Source organism: Malaya genurostris, chromosome 2 (genome assembly GCF_030247185.1).
Source record: "Malaya genurostris strain Urasoe2022 chromosome 2, Malgen_1.1, whole genome shotgun sequence".
NCBI lineage: Eukaryota > Metazoa > Arthropoda > Insecta > Diptera > Culicidae > Malaya > Malaya genurostris.
The window spans coordinates 240,967,967-240,982,268 of NC_080571.1; the positions used below are offsets into that span (position 1 = coordinate 240,967,967).

At 36.8% G+C, this 14,302-nt stretch overlaps 1 protein-coding gene across 4 annotated transcripts in view; it reads right to left on the reverse strand.

Moving 5' to 3' along the window:
* Positions 1-5,725: 5,725 nt before the first annotated feature.
* LOC131428319 (protein held out wings) overlaps positions 5,726-14,302 on the reverse strand; it is a 52,187-nt gene continuing 43,610 nt past the window's right edge. For all 4 annotated transcript variants that reach the window (XM_058592195.1, XM_058592194.1, XM_058592196.1 and 1 more), the window contains one exon: positions 5,726-6,992. The gene's annotated coding sequence lies outside the window, so the exon portion shown is untranslated. The remainder of the gene's footprint in view (positions 6,993-14,302) is intronic.

The window sequence follows — 14,302 nt, forward strand, 5'->3', positions numbered from 1 at the left end:
AATAAACAGAATGTTTACATATAATAACCTCATATACATATCTATTCTTAGAAAAGAAATTGTCCTTTGAGCCTTGTTTCAACACAGTAAGATATTGCATGTCCGGAATAACGTGCCAATCATACAAAGCTCGCGTTATATGTTCAAACAACCAAAAAAACCAAGTGCGCATGAAATGAAACACGTGAACCTAAGTGCCAGCACAACACAACACGCAACTGGTCATCGAAATTATGTGGAGCGTATTGAGATAAACGTGAAGGACAGCATCGTACTTGGGCTGCTTCTCTAGCATCATATGAGTCCGTATATAACATAATCACAACATCATTGAGTTTGTGAGGAAACGTTCTACTACAATAAATCTAATGAGCTACATATCTAAATCGATTAAACGTAGCACAAAATATTGGTGGACGCAATTTATGTTGACTTATCAACGGTATTTGGCAGCGTTTCTCATCGTCTTGCTGTTGGAAAATCAAGAAAACGGGGATTCCAGACAATGGACCAAGACATACTTGTCAGTGCTTTCGTATGCATTAAAAAGGTCTATTAATCACTAAAAATGATACTTATTTCAATGTTTATGTGACTAACTGAGGGTGAGTCTGATAGTAGGCACATTTCGCGGAATAATTACCGATGTTAGTTTTTTTTCTTTCGAAAGACTAAGTTCGGATTCTCTTTACAGTTTACACTATGCGGTATTTGTGGTCATTGGCGTATTGAAGGGAGCTTCACTATAGGAGATAATAACAAAACCTAGTAATACTATTTGTACACAGTGTTAAAGAGACTGATTTGGTTTAAGCAGCTTACGAAGTTCATGAATAGTATTCTAACAGACCCGGTCCGCTTGGAGCGAAATCAATCTTCAGTTCAGCAAAGCCATCACACGGCATCACGTTCAACATGTATGTATAAGTGCGCAGTGCTGCTATTTTGGCGCGCACGAATTTCAAATTTCTCTCCTCTACTTCTATGTACGAGAATCGATGCGGACTCGTCTGAGGGTGCCATGCTCGCAAAAAAGGATGTTGGCAATGATTTGTTCGGGAAATGTGAGAGCTAGATATCTTGTTAATATGATATCTTTGCGCGACGCAACCGAACGAACTTCTAAACAGCGTACATTACTCAACTTCTTTTCAGAGAGAAAGTCCACGCGGAACTCGTTATGTACCAAGAAAGTCCACTCGTTATGTACCTTAAAGTTCTCAAACGTTCCGCGTATACTTTTAAACTGCAAGAGAATGTAGAACTTTTAGTTGCCTTCAAATTGGACTTGTTTTGTGCCCAATTTTGAAGATTTTTTTTGCATCGTCACTCTAAATGATGGTTTGCTATTTTAGGTTCTAATTATTTTTATATTACACCATTGAACATTTCATTTGAATTTAAGTTTGTGAAAATCGGTCGGTTCAGCCATTTTCGAAAAAGGTGAGTGAGTCCCATTTTAGAGTATGTCACCATGTCGGTATGTAAAAAACCGATATAGCCCTATATAGCCGAAGTCAGTTCTAATGGCAACCAACTAATTAGGCCTACGAATTGGAATAGGTTTCAGCACAATGACGAGGAGTTTTTACGTTCTTTGCATGGTCACTTTGAATGATGGTTTGAATTATTTTTTAAATTCATTATGTTGCAATACTGGAACCGAAAGTCGGATCCAGATAAAATGTAGAACGTTCTTAAAATACTGTAAGACCTTTCATTTGAATCTAAATCCCAGACCTGGTTCAGAAAATAGTTACAGATTCCAGTTCCGGAATCTAGGTTTAGTATTCAGTAACTGAATCGATTATTTTGTCCTGGATTTTGGAACTGAACTCTGGACTTAGGCTGTGAACCATTTCGCGGTTAATTTGAACTTTTGGTTTAAATCTGACACTCGAGCGGTTAATGTGATGTTGTCAAAAAAACCCTGCTCGAGAGCACGGCTATTTTTGACAAATCGATGATTATTTTCCGACATTGTTATATAGAACTGGGATGACCTCCATCAAAGTTATATATAAATTTTATGAAACTAGTCATATGGTATAGATGAACCTATCTATATTAATTCGAAGTGAATAGAATATGCGCTTCATAAATTGTTTCAATGTATGTTGTGTGGATATCTGGATATAATGGTTATAGGGCGCGCCAATAAATTTGACTCAGACTGGAAATTTCATCCGTTATATGAAAATCTTGTAAAAATAACGTTATAAATAGTTTTATGTTTCATAAGATTACCTTATATATTTGACATGACATGACTTTGTAGCTATCAATGGAAATGCTAATAGTGAAAAATCATTAGAATATCATATAATGTGAAAATGAGAATTTAGCTCAGTGCAGGTATCCGAACTAATTGGCACAAGTGGCACGTTCCCCTAGTTTTTTGGAGATTTCTACCATTCATATTGTATAGTATTACCGACGACACGACCTGCCACTCGTCTATCTAAACTGTATCGAAAATTTAACTACCCCTCAGTAACTGGTAATGTCAAAACGAAGTTGCTTGAAAATCTTTTGAAACTGGCAATAAAAGTAGAAAGCTGTTGATTTTAGATAACAGTTACCATAACCATGGCTACGTATGTTTTTTAATGGAACGGACTATATAAATAATCTCAAAACAAAAACAAATTGTTTCTGTGAACCAGTAGAAATGCGGATTTCTGATTTTTTCGGACTTCCTATGTACGATGATACGGAACGTGATTTCGTGAATCACGCCGATCGATGCGTCAATCTCTTTTGAAGCTACTATCAAGCGTGTACCGGTCATAGTGGCCGTATTGTGGAGGATAGTGATTGTACACGTTCTACCTTGAATAACCGTCGTGCGTAGAGGTGGGCAAAACAGTTCATTTTAAAGAACCGTTCAGTGATGCAGAATTCTGTTGGAAGAACTCCAGAGCCGTTCGTTCGTTCTTTTCATAGTTGGTTTGTTTGTTCAAAGACTGAACGAGAACTCACTTTTGTAAGCTTAAGCGAGAAAAAAAAGGTCCCTCGAAATAGAACTGAGGTTTCGTGACGAAACTTTCTTATTAGTACCGTTTTTGAAAAAAGGTTGAGCGAGCTTAAAAAACGAAAAAAAAGATCCCTCGACTTTGAACTGAGGAACTACCGTTCTCGAAAAAAGAACTATAGCTCGTTCATTCTTTCAAAAGAACTAGTTCTTTTGAACCGTTCGCGAACGAATTGCCCATCTCTAGTCGTGCGGGACCTTCCCGAAATTGGAGCGCCATTCTACCGAACGAGAATGGGGGAACCTATGTTTGAATCAGGGCGCGGGTTGGCCTAGATACATTCTAGGATTCAATCCAGACCGTCGGGAACAAATTTATTTTTTATTTTTGTATCCGTCTTCTAAATCATTACCGTTAGAACATTAAAAAATGCTCGATCGATAAATTGTTTATATTTCTCGATCATGAATTTGATTTTTTACGAAACCATTGCAGCTAGAACATGTTGACTGGTTAGCATTTCCATTGCGTACAATGGAAAGATGACCTTCTTTGGATTTCACAGTAGAAGTTACTGAAATATTGAACAAAATCTGTAAAAATGTGTACCATTCGCGTATCTTTTGCGTTTTTTTAAATTGTTTGTTTATTTACTTTGGAGCTCCTTGGTAACTAGTTCGTAGCAACCTAAACAGTGTTGCTCAAGAAGATTATTTTTATCATTATCAAGGGGTCGCTATATTTGCGGTAACTGGCGGTGAATCGTTAACAGACAAATTCATTGCCAATTTTTCTTCGGAGTGCCTGGTCGTGCCGTCGGTATTACGCTTGTTGTTAATTGTACAGTGGCCTACTAGCTCATGAAACTGGAACTTGGAAATGCAGATTATGGTCACCAATTTACACAATTATAAATTAAAAAATTATAAACTATAAATTAAATTAAATTATGAAATTAACTAAGGTTATTCGCAACGCTGTTTTATTTCATATGGACTGATCTACTTTAGAACTACAACTAAAATATGTCAAGCGCAACGCTGAGATCTAGTTCTATTTTTCGAGCACAAATTTGAATGAATATTTAAGAAACGAATTGAACACTGTTTCAAATTTTTTTGCGTGAGTGTCTATAACGAAATTTGACAGACGAGATGTCAAAGCGTCGAGTAACATTTCAGAAATGATCAATATAAGCTTCAAATATTTTGCGCTGAATAATACAGTTTCATTTATAAGTAGTCTAGCTCACTATGATCCAGAAATTCTGGAAATTCCTGTAAAAAAATCATGTCGTTTTCGAAATCATTAATTTAGTTTGTTTGTTTCTGATTTGAAACATCATAGTGAATAGACACAGCATAAATACATTTACAGAAATATATAGAACAGATTTTGAATCTTCGCGTTGAGATCATCAAGCTCAAGTTTTATTTTTGACTGTTTCAAATTATACGATAGTCTGTCATTTTAGAACAGATATTCAACATTGCGTTGCGAATAGCCTAATATTTGGGTCAAGCCTAATGTGAGATTTTGAAAAATAGCGACTAATTTAAAATCACTTTCTTGGTTTGTGGAGTGCACTAAAACAACAATTTCCAAATTCTACTTGACAATCCAGAAAGACGCCATCATGGATTTGGAAATTTTCTTAAAACATCACTTTTTGATATGTATTCGTCATACCAAAATACCATCATTCTAAACCTACTTGCCGAGCCCGTTCAACAATGCCCATATGTGGAGATTTGGAACAAGCCCGACAAACTTTTTGGAACCCACTAGTCAAATTGATGTAGTAATGGTAATGGTAATGTTTAGCAACCATATGGTAAATCTTTTAAAGGATTTAGACAAACCGAAGCAATTTTTGACATCCAATCATCAAGATAATTGACGTGCTCGGATGCATGAATTTACAACCATACATAGTTAGTGCCTGTGTTATTATCGAACAAAACGTGTTGTGAGCCCACTGTACTCAATCACTGAAAATACTCCGTACTTCTATGTGTTAGTTTTGAACGACACGCTTTGTGGGATGGTTCATTCAATTCTTGCGGTTGAAATTTGAGCGCCTTATTTTGGAACTGATTTTGAAAACTTTGTGGTTATGTCATACTACTGAAAATTTTATCATAATTTTCAGTTGGAATGCAGAAAAAATTATGTTGCTGTCTTAAACACAGCAAGCGATATGCACGATTGAATTCTGCCCATTTATCTACAGAATGAATTTTGGCATAGTGAAGTAAGCCGTATTCACGTCGAAAATGCTTCAAGCAAGGAGATCTACTCCAACGGAAAAGTCATCGCTGGAACACAAGCTTATTACGAGACAGGAATCAGAATTTATTGGCTCAAATGGCACTTTCTCCTTAGTTCTGATTCCTGCCGCAAAAAACATGGCTGGAAATGCTTTTCTTAGTTAATTTCCATGGACTAAGTTGCTCCACGTGTTAAATGTCGCTCACTGCATCAAATTCGTCGTTCGAACACGAGAAATGAAAGCACGCATCCAAAATTTTCGTTTTTGACGCAAGTTGAATCAGTTTAGGAAGCTATTTTCGTAGGCAAGAAAGAAAAATCAGTTTATTACACGAAGTATGGCAAGAAATATTTACGATCAAAAACTATCGCATGATAAATTTCGAAAAGGCAAGCCATAGTAAAGTAAGATTTACTCTCGCCAAAATAAACAATTGTACGCAAGGGATTTCTTTTCGGAAATAAATAGTACCATAAGATTTGATAGAGAAGATATTATTCTATACATAAATAGGTCACTTATTTAATAATACTAAGAAAGCTGTCATTAAACACTAATACATTTACAATACAAAAAAGTATTTTCGATTTTCTTCCATACACTCCTAAACTTAAAATAGACTAGTTTGCCACATTCTAACAAAGCAACTATAAGAACCAATTCTGGTTAAGTTCTAAACTTGATCTACACATGGTGGAAGTATGATTTCATCTCAATTCTCTTCATTTTTAGCGTGATTGTTTTTCAACAGGTCGGTATTGTTTCACGTTCTTAAGATATCTTAAATTTACGAATAATAAAATCTATACGGGGACGTAGAAAAAAATTAGACCAACGACTTCAAATACTTGGTAACTGGTGTGTAAAACTGCAATTTTGGGTCGATTTCTTATGAATATAGGTAAAAAAATGACTACATTGCTGCACTGTAGTGCATCCTCCGCTTTGGCTATGCGGGCAACGATAAGCTAGAGTATACCCCGGTAAGGTGCAGTTGCACTTGCACACCTACCGGACGACCGGTTGACTACTGACCGCTACTTCGGGGATAGTGAAGCAGTCAACTCGTGAGTCTTCCCTGCTATCGTTGGTTGGTTGTTTGGTTGGATGCCAATTTTCTCATCGCGTCACACTTTCTGTGAGACCATGGCTGGAGAATCTGGTCAGCAGTGTGTATGTGTGTATTGAGGGGGTAAGGGGGTCGTTTTGGTACTCTCTTTTTCCCCACTTCAAAAGCACCATGGACAATTTCTTGCTGCTAGTTCAAAAAGCGGTACCTACTGCAAAAGTTTCTGGCTTTTATAACGGTTCGTATGGAATGTCTCCTCATCAATCCAAAACTGGTGTTTACGTTCATTTTTTTTTCAGCATTCACAAAGTTAATTCATGTTTTTGTAGTTTCTTTGTATACATGTTCGATATTCGATCCTCTCTTTTCCTTTCGTTCGCGTTGCTGAACACATCGCAATCACATCGCGTACAGACTCCTTTCTCTTTTTCGGCGTACTTCGCTTGACCGCACCGTGGACGTTTTTTTTCTGCAGTTGATTGTTTATTTTTTTTTCCTGCATTGTCTCACGAATCTGTGTCGACCGACGTGCAGCGACGAGATATGCTGCACCCGGAACAACAGATTGCATTGCCATTTTAGAGTAGTCATGACGGTTGAAGATTTTTTGTGGATTCACATCCGGCTGCACTGTGAGCTACGCTTGTCTTGTTGTGGGGTTTCCAAATATGTAGATCTGAAAGATAGAAAGAAAAGGCTTTTGTGAGGTATAGAGAAATATTTGTGGAATGTCTCTGAATGTGGTAATACAAAAATTAATTTTTTATTTTTGAAAGTCCTCAATCAGTATACAAAAATCTGAAATAATTTTCAAGATATCTAAACTTTCGAGAGCTTTTTATATTATGATTCAAACATTTCGTCTGCGAATTAGGGCACAATAAGTATACACGATTAGCTATTTGAAGTTTCGTACGGTTTTTGAGAATTTGCAAAAGCATTCTTCTAATTATGTCGACTTATAATTTTCAAAATTTCGAGAAAACCAAATGATTGATGCTTGAGTAACTTTTCCATTTCTTTGTTATAACTAAAACACTGATTACCAACTTTGTTCAGCTGTTTATAAATATTCCATGAAAAATACATTGGGAAGAAACTAATCAAATTATGAAAGAAAAATTTATTATATCTTAGAACTCGAACCAATACACATTCTTTATATTGTGAAATTGTTCTACTATCAGTATGCTATTTAGTACTTGAAAATTAGAAAGGGCCAAACACCTCTTATGAAATGACCAAAAATGATCACTCTACTAAATACGTAAAAAAGTCTCTGGAATCAATTTAATTCCTTCAAAAGTTGTTAGCTAGGGACTTTAGCTTTCCAGCCCTCATAATGTGTACTTAGTCAGAAGTTATAAGCACAGACTAACAGACATGACAGTATGAGTAAATTCTTATAAAAATAATTTTTCGTGATGCACTAGTTCCACCTATACTGTACTGCGCGAACTATTTACTATCTGTACACCCCTTGTGGTATGTAAAAGTTTTTTTACTAGTTGGTTTCCCCTCGTTTGTCAACAGCGATCAGCTGCTTGCAGGGATGCCTGATTTCATCGAAATATTTGAAAAGGAATCGTCACAATAAATTATTGGATTACGTTGATAATATATTTAACTTTTTCGCGATGTTGGAAGGTAACCATTTATTTGACTCAACGTTGCTCATCTAGACTATTTTTGATTGTGTTGGTAATTTTCACCCGAAATTTAGTGGCGGCAGACCAGAAGCAAGTAAATATTGTAACAAAACGGGTTCGATTTTGTATTGCGTTGGAGAATGAGAAGTAGGCACAATTATGTATATAGTTTTGGCAATATGTATTAAATCTGTATCCTGCATGAAATTCGCATGGACGTATACAAATTAATACATTACTGGTGATTCTGTATAAATGGCAACTCTGTTGGTAAATGAAAAAAATAAACACAGTCTAGATGACAGACAGGATGTTTTTGATAGGGTAACGTGGCGCCATCATGACGCATGTGAGTACTGTCCCAAATAAAGGAATATTCGAAATGACCGTTAAAATGATTGAAGAATCTAATTTGAGTGTCCTGTCTGTTAGTCTGTGTTATAAGCTTGAAATAAAAAGGGTAACCGGTAACCGAACACTCTCCCCTACCCTTTTATTTTTGGCTTATAATTTTTTACTAAATGCACATTATGTGACATTTCAACTTTTAAAGGAATTAAATTGATTTTAGAGACTTTTTTACGTATTTAGTAAAGTGATCATTTTTGGTCATTTCAAAAAAGGTGTTTGATTACCGGCACCCCAAGAAAATCTGCTAGGAATTGAAAAATTTAAGTAAAAACCGCCATGATTGAAAGAAACAAAATGAAGTCTATTCATTTCGGAGATGTTTCTGATGGTTTTGGTGTCGCCATATCTGCCAATGAAGAAGTGTTTACTTATATGATGAATGTATGGAAGCAGTCAAGTTGTCCACGTATTCCATATCACCAGGATGCCAGGCAATACCATTACTGCAGACGAAAATGAATCTGTAGCTTAACTGAAAAATCTGCTAATTTACAGACAAATTTTCAGCGGTGGAATCTCGGCATCTCACGATTTGTCGAAAAAAATGGGATTCCTGTAACCTAATTCTCTGAACATTTGAAAGTGATTGAAAAAGCTTTGTTGTTTTTCGATGGCAGCTGGTATTGAATCACGGTATAGATTAAAATCACTTTATAAATATTCAATGCATTCGCCCTTTCGATTTATGTTGATATTCACACTATTAAAAATTATTTGAACGCAGCAAAAAGTAGACGCGTCAGTTTGCTTTAGTATTCGGTACAAAAATAACTGGCTGCTATTACACACATGTGACATTTGTAGGAATGACACTATCTGCTTTCTGTCAAAAGTTATGGTGGGGTGCCGGCAACCGAACAGCCTCCACTAATAGTCAGTCATGGAACGAATATAGTTTTTTTTTAAACTAAGTCAGGTGTGAATTTATGTCACATGTGTGTGGGTGCAAACGAGTTTATAATAACTAATGTATAGTATGCCATGACAAATTGCGGTAGACATCATTGCACCAGGTCAAGCGAGCTGTAACAGAATTGCTTTGCACATTTCACCACGAACAACCTTACAGGTAAGAAGTGTACCGCTCTGGGTGATTCCGTTTTCAATTAATAGTTATAAAATTCACAATGGCGATCCTGCCAGGAGTCATAATTTTAATAGCAGTTTTTCAGAAACATCTCGCATGAAAACGGAATCACCCAAAGCAATTCAAAATATATACAAATATTCGGCTACAATCGTACTATCTGGTACGCAGATTTTCTTGTTCAATTGAGAAAAGAAAATGGCCGAAGAGAAAATGCGTAATGTTGAAAATGAATGAAAAAGCGGATCACTATGGTCGCGCATTATAAGCGGACCAGGAAGGTCGCGCAATTTTAATAAAAATGGCGGATTCTCGAAATCGCGCATCACAGAGCGGACCAGGAAGGTCGCGCAAATATTTAAATGTAAATAAGCGGACCGGAAACGTCGCGCACAAAAGGAAGCAGACAACGTGGCCGTGCAAATAAAAAAAGTGGATTTGAATAATCGTGCATTGCAAAGCGGATTTTGAGATCGCGCACATTTGATTCGTAAGTAATCTTACGCGCATATTTTTGCGTGCAATTCCGGACCACAAAAAAAGTGTTAAAAGCAAGATATATGGAGAATAACGGAAAATATGTCCGATGGGTCAGCGGTACGAGCAATGCAGAGAATCAGACGACATTTGACGCATCTGTTGATCAGACTGACGAGGAGTCAACGATTTCAGTAACGCCGTGCAATTTGAGCATGTTATAGTTCAGGTAGTGAAATCGAACTCGAAAACATGTTGACAATGATTTAGAAAATGTACAAACAAATAATGTAGAAGTTTCGCTTCGCCATCATGATACACACAAAAAAATTGAATTTTACAGGTGTACTCATAAAGACCTGGGAAATTTCATTTTTTTTCCATAAGTACGTTTATTTAATAGGCAATATGCTTACGTTTTTCTTCGCCGTGGCATCCACAATACATAGTACTTTAAACGTAATACATTTCGAATATCATATTAGTATGTTTTTATCAAGCGATTTACTATTACTGGGACATTATATAGTCTACCTTGGGTACGCAAGAAATTTTTTAGTTGAGATCTGACATCACGATACTCCACGCATGTCCAAACGACATGATCTATATCGCGATAACCTTCGCCATAAGCACAATGATTAGTCTAGGAAAGTCCAATTCGAAGGAGATGTGTAGTGATTGGACATGAGTCTGGATATCACACGAATGAAGTCCCTACTCACATTCAGTCCCCTGAACCATGCCTTTGTCGATATTTTAGGAATAATTGAGTGCATCCACAGAACCCAGAACTTGCTGGCAAGTGTTCTTTGGCGGGACGCGCTATAGAATTCGTTGAAAGCAATTGGTCTCTCATGAGTTTCACCCTCAAAAGCACCACGTTTGGACAAACTCTTTCATTGCCTAGAATGGAACAATGAACCGGGAGTCAGACTAAAGTGATTTGATAATTATTATTCAATATGTCGTTCAGACACTGTTTTATTTTGCCCAAGAAAAATGATTCATTTTTTGCCAGCAGCGTTTGAGCGAATGGCTTCAATTGCACTCAGACTATCTGTGAAAAGGAAATAATGGTTTGGAGATAATGTGACGATTACACTCAAACTATAATGAACTGCTGCTAACTCTGCTATATAAACAGATGCAGGTTCTTGAACCCTAAATGAGGCCGAAACATTATTGTTGAACATACCAAACCCTGTCGCTTCTTCAATTCGCGATCCGTCCGTGTAAAACATTTTCTCAGAGTCAATAGGACTGAACTTACTTGAAAATATTTTTGGGATTTCCATCGAGCGTAGGTGTTCCGGAATTCCACGCACTTCGCGCTGCATGGATGTGTCAAAAAATTAAGTTGAGTCAGGGACATTTAGGAGGCTGTGACGGATAGGAATATATCTTGAAGAGTCGATTTCCTGTGACATATGGATAAAATATACTGTCATGAATCTTGTTTGAGATTGAAGCTCAACTAGCCTTTCGATGTTATTAATAACCAAGGGATTCAGTACCTCACATGCTATTAGCAGTCGCGATGAAAGCTCCTAAAAACGATCTTTCAATGGAAGAACTCCCGCCAGAACTTCAAGACTCATTGTATGTGTCGAATGCATCCAGTCTAAGGCAATTCGCAAACAACGGTACTGAATTCGCTCAAGTTTGATAATATGAGAGTTTGCAGCGGAACGAACACAAACGCATCCATATTCCATCACTGAAAGTATCGTTGTTTGATACAATTTTATTAGATCTTGCGGATGAGCACCCCACCAAAATCCTGTTTTTGTTCGAAGAAAATTTACTTTTTGTTGGTATTTTGTTATCAGATACCTAATGTGTCCTCCCCACGTGCATTTGGAATCAAACCACACTGAGAGGTATTTGAAAGTCAAAATCTGTTGGATAATTCTTCCCATCATATGAAGCTGAAGCTGCGCAGGATCACGCTTTCTTGAAAAGACGACCAGCTCCGTTTTTTCCGCAGAGAATTCGATACCCAGATGAACAGCCCAAACGGACAAGTGATCTAAGGTATCTTGCAATGGTTTTTGCAGTTGTCTTAGTGTACATGGGGTTAGCTGTCAATGTCATTTACGTAACAATTATAGAGGAGCGGACAGAAGCAAAATCAAATATCCATCTGTTCGAGTATTCCTCACTCTCATGTCCTACGTAACGATTCCTCATTCGACTGGTCGTATTGACAAACCTTCGACAAAATGTCTCCAATAGCTGCATTTCTTGGCTCGAAGTATGTTCTTGTACTTGGTTTCTAAAACAAGAATTTTTCAAAATTCTGAGGAGTTCCTCATCCTTGTTTCAAAAACGTCTTGAAAGCATTTTTTTTCGCGTGTTTAGCCCCTGAGCACTCTTTGTCCCACCAAGGGCTTGGAGGCCTTCTGTTAGACGATGGACCAAGAAATCGTTTGGTTTGGGCTTGTTCTGCGGCCTCCAAATAATGGCTTAATGTTGAATTAGCATGAATTTTACTAGTTTGATTGTAGTGTGCATTCGGCTAGCGGGTTAGACTGTATGAATACAGATGTGTGCTTCTGTTGCTCAGTCGATCAATGGACGTACTTTGTAATCCGATTATTCTCAGTTCAAGTCACAGCGGTCGCAATCATAACCTTCTTTTTATTTCAATGAATTTCATGTCATGGAATTTTAGGTATAATATTGAATGTTCTTGCACGTAAAATTGCTCCATTTATGTGCATTTGATAAAATATAAAATCACAGGATTTTTTCGAAGTGTGCAGTGTTAATTCTACATCGTGGATCCGAGCGATATACCACTAAGGGATATACTCGATACACCCAGGGATGCCAAGGATTAAAAAAAAATCTGTGCATTGCGAAAAATCTGAAAACTTGAGTGAAACTGTATGATTACACTGAAACGTTATTCCTTCTCTGACATAAGTTCTCGTATATCGATCTATAAGATTATTTTATTTGTTTTTATTTTGATTTCTTAGAAGTAAAGCTAAGAGAACTAGCATTTCATTTTTTTTTTTGAGAAGAGGGTGGATGTGTGGGTGCAAACGAGTTTATAATAACTAATGTATAGTATGCCATGACAAATTGCGGTAGACATCATTGCACCAGGTCAAGCGAGCTGTAACAGAATAGTTATAAAATTCACAACATGTAAATTTAATAACTTTTTGCTTTGTGCTTCATTTGAATTTTGACACCGGTATTTTATCAACCATTCATGTACCCTCATATATGGAAAAAAATATTGAAACAGACGAATCTCTGAATTTATTATCATATTTTCAACTCGCAGTATTCTAAATAGTTGTTGAGAATTTTTTTAAATATATAAAAAATATTAAATCGAGAGATGATGATTATTAATACTGTGTGAGTGCAATGCAATCGCCCTGCAGTTCGACTCTAAGAGTAAAGCGAATTAAGAAATGTAGAAAAGGATTCGAAGATATCAAACTGATCCAAACTGACTATATCTCTGGCAAAATTCCGGCTAAAGGAAACCCATTTAACAACTGCTAAGTGAAATCCTCTGGCCGAAATGGATATTGCACCGTTCCCAGACTTTTGCCAAAGTTCTGGAAAATTTCAGCCAGATAGGCTTGCCGTTTGAGAAAAATCTAACCGCCAGGCTAAACTTCCATTCGATGAAGATTGTTGAATTGTTGCCAGAACTATGTCAGAGTTCGGACAGAACACCGACAGCAATATCTGGTAGTTGTTGCTTGGCAGACATCAGCTATCCACGTGAAAAGAGGTAACAATTACAAAGCCATTTATGTAAAACCGAAAAATGAAACTAAAACCGACAAAACCTTTTGCAAAGAAGTACAAGTTAAAGCAACATCCTCAAACACTATTAATGGAAGGAACTTTGCGGTAAGTCGTACCTCAGCATCTGAAGAAGCAGTCGAATTTAAATTTACTTTTGTTCAGAAGAAATCCAGTTATAGATAGACTATTTTCAACACCTTAAAAATATGATTAATATTGAGAAACAGCGTTAGGGAAGCTTGCCACAGCTTTGATGGAAAGAAATATTCCTCATTATGTACAAATTATAAACATAACACACACTTGGCAAAATATTGGTTTTTTTCCGCTATATAATGTAAATATATGCTGTCTAATATTTCTTCGTGACTACATTTAATCAGAATAAACAATGTTGGGCTTGTTCCATCCTTCCCTCTTACCGTTATCGAGAGTTTGGCAGAACACTTCAAAAAAACAAGAATCACCGCACCTGCCCGCATAGCGTTTTGGCTACCTGGGCAGCCATGGCCACCAGACGGCTACCAAAATTGATTCAGTGACGGTTGTCAAATCCTATTTGACAAAACAATGTCGCCTGTA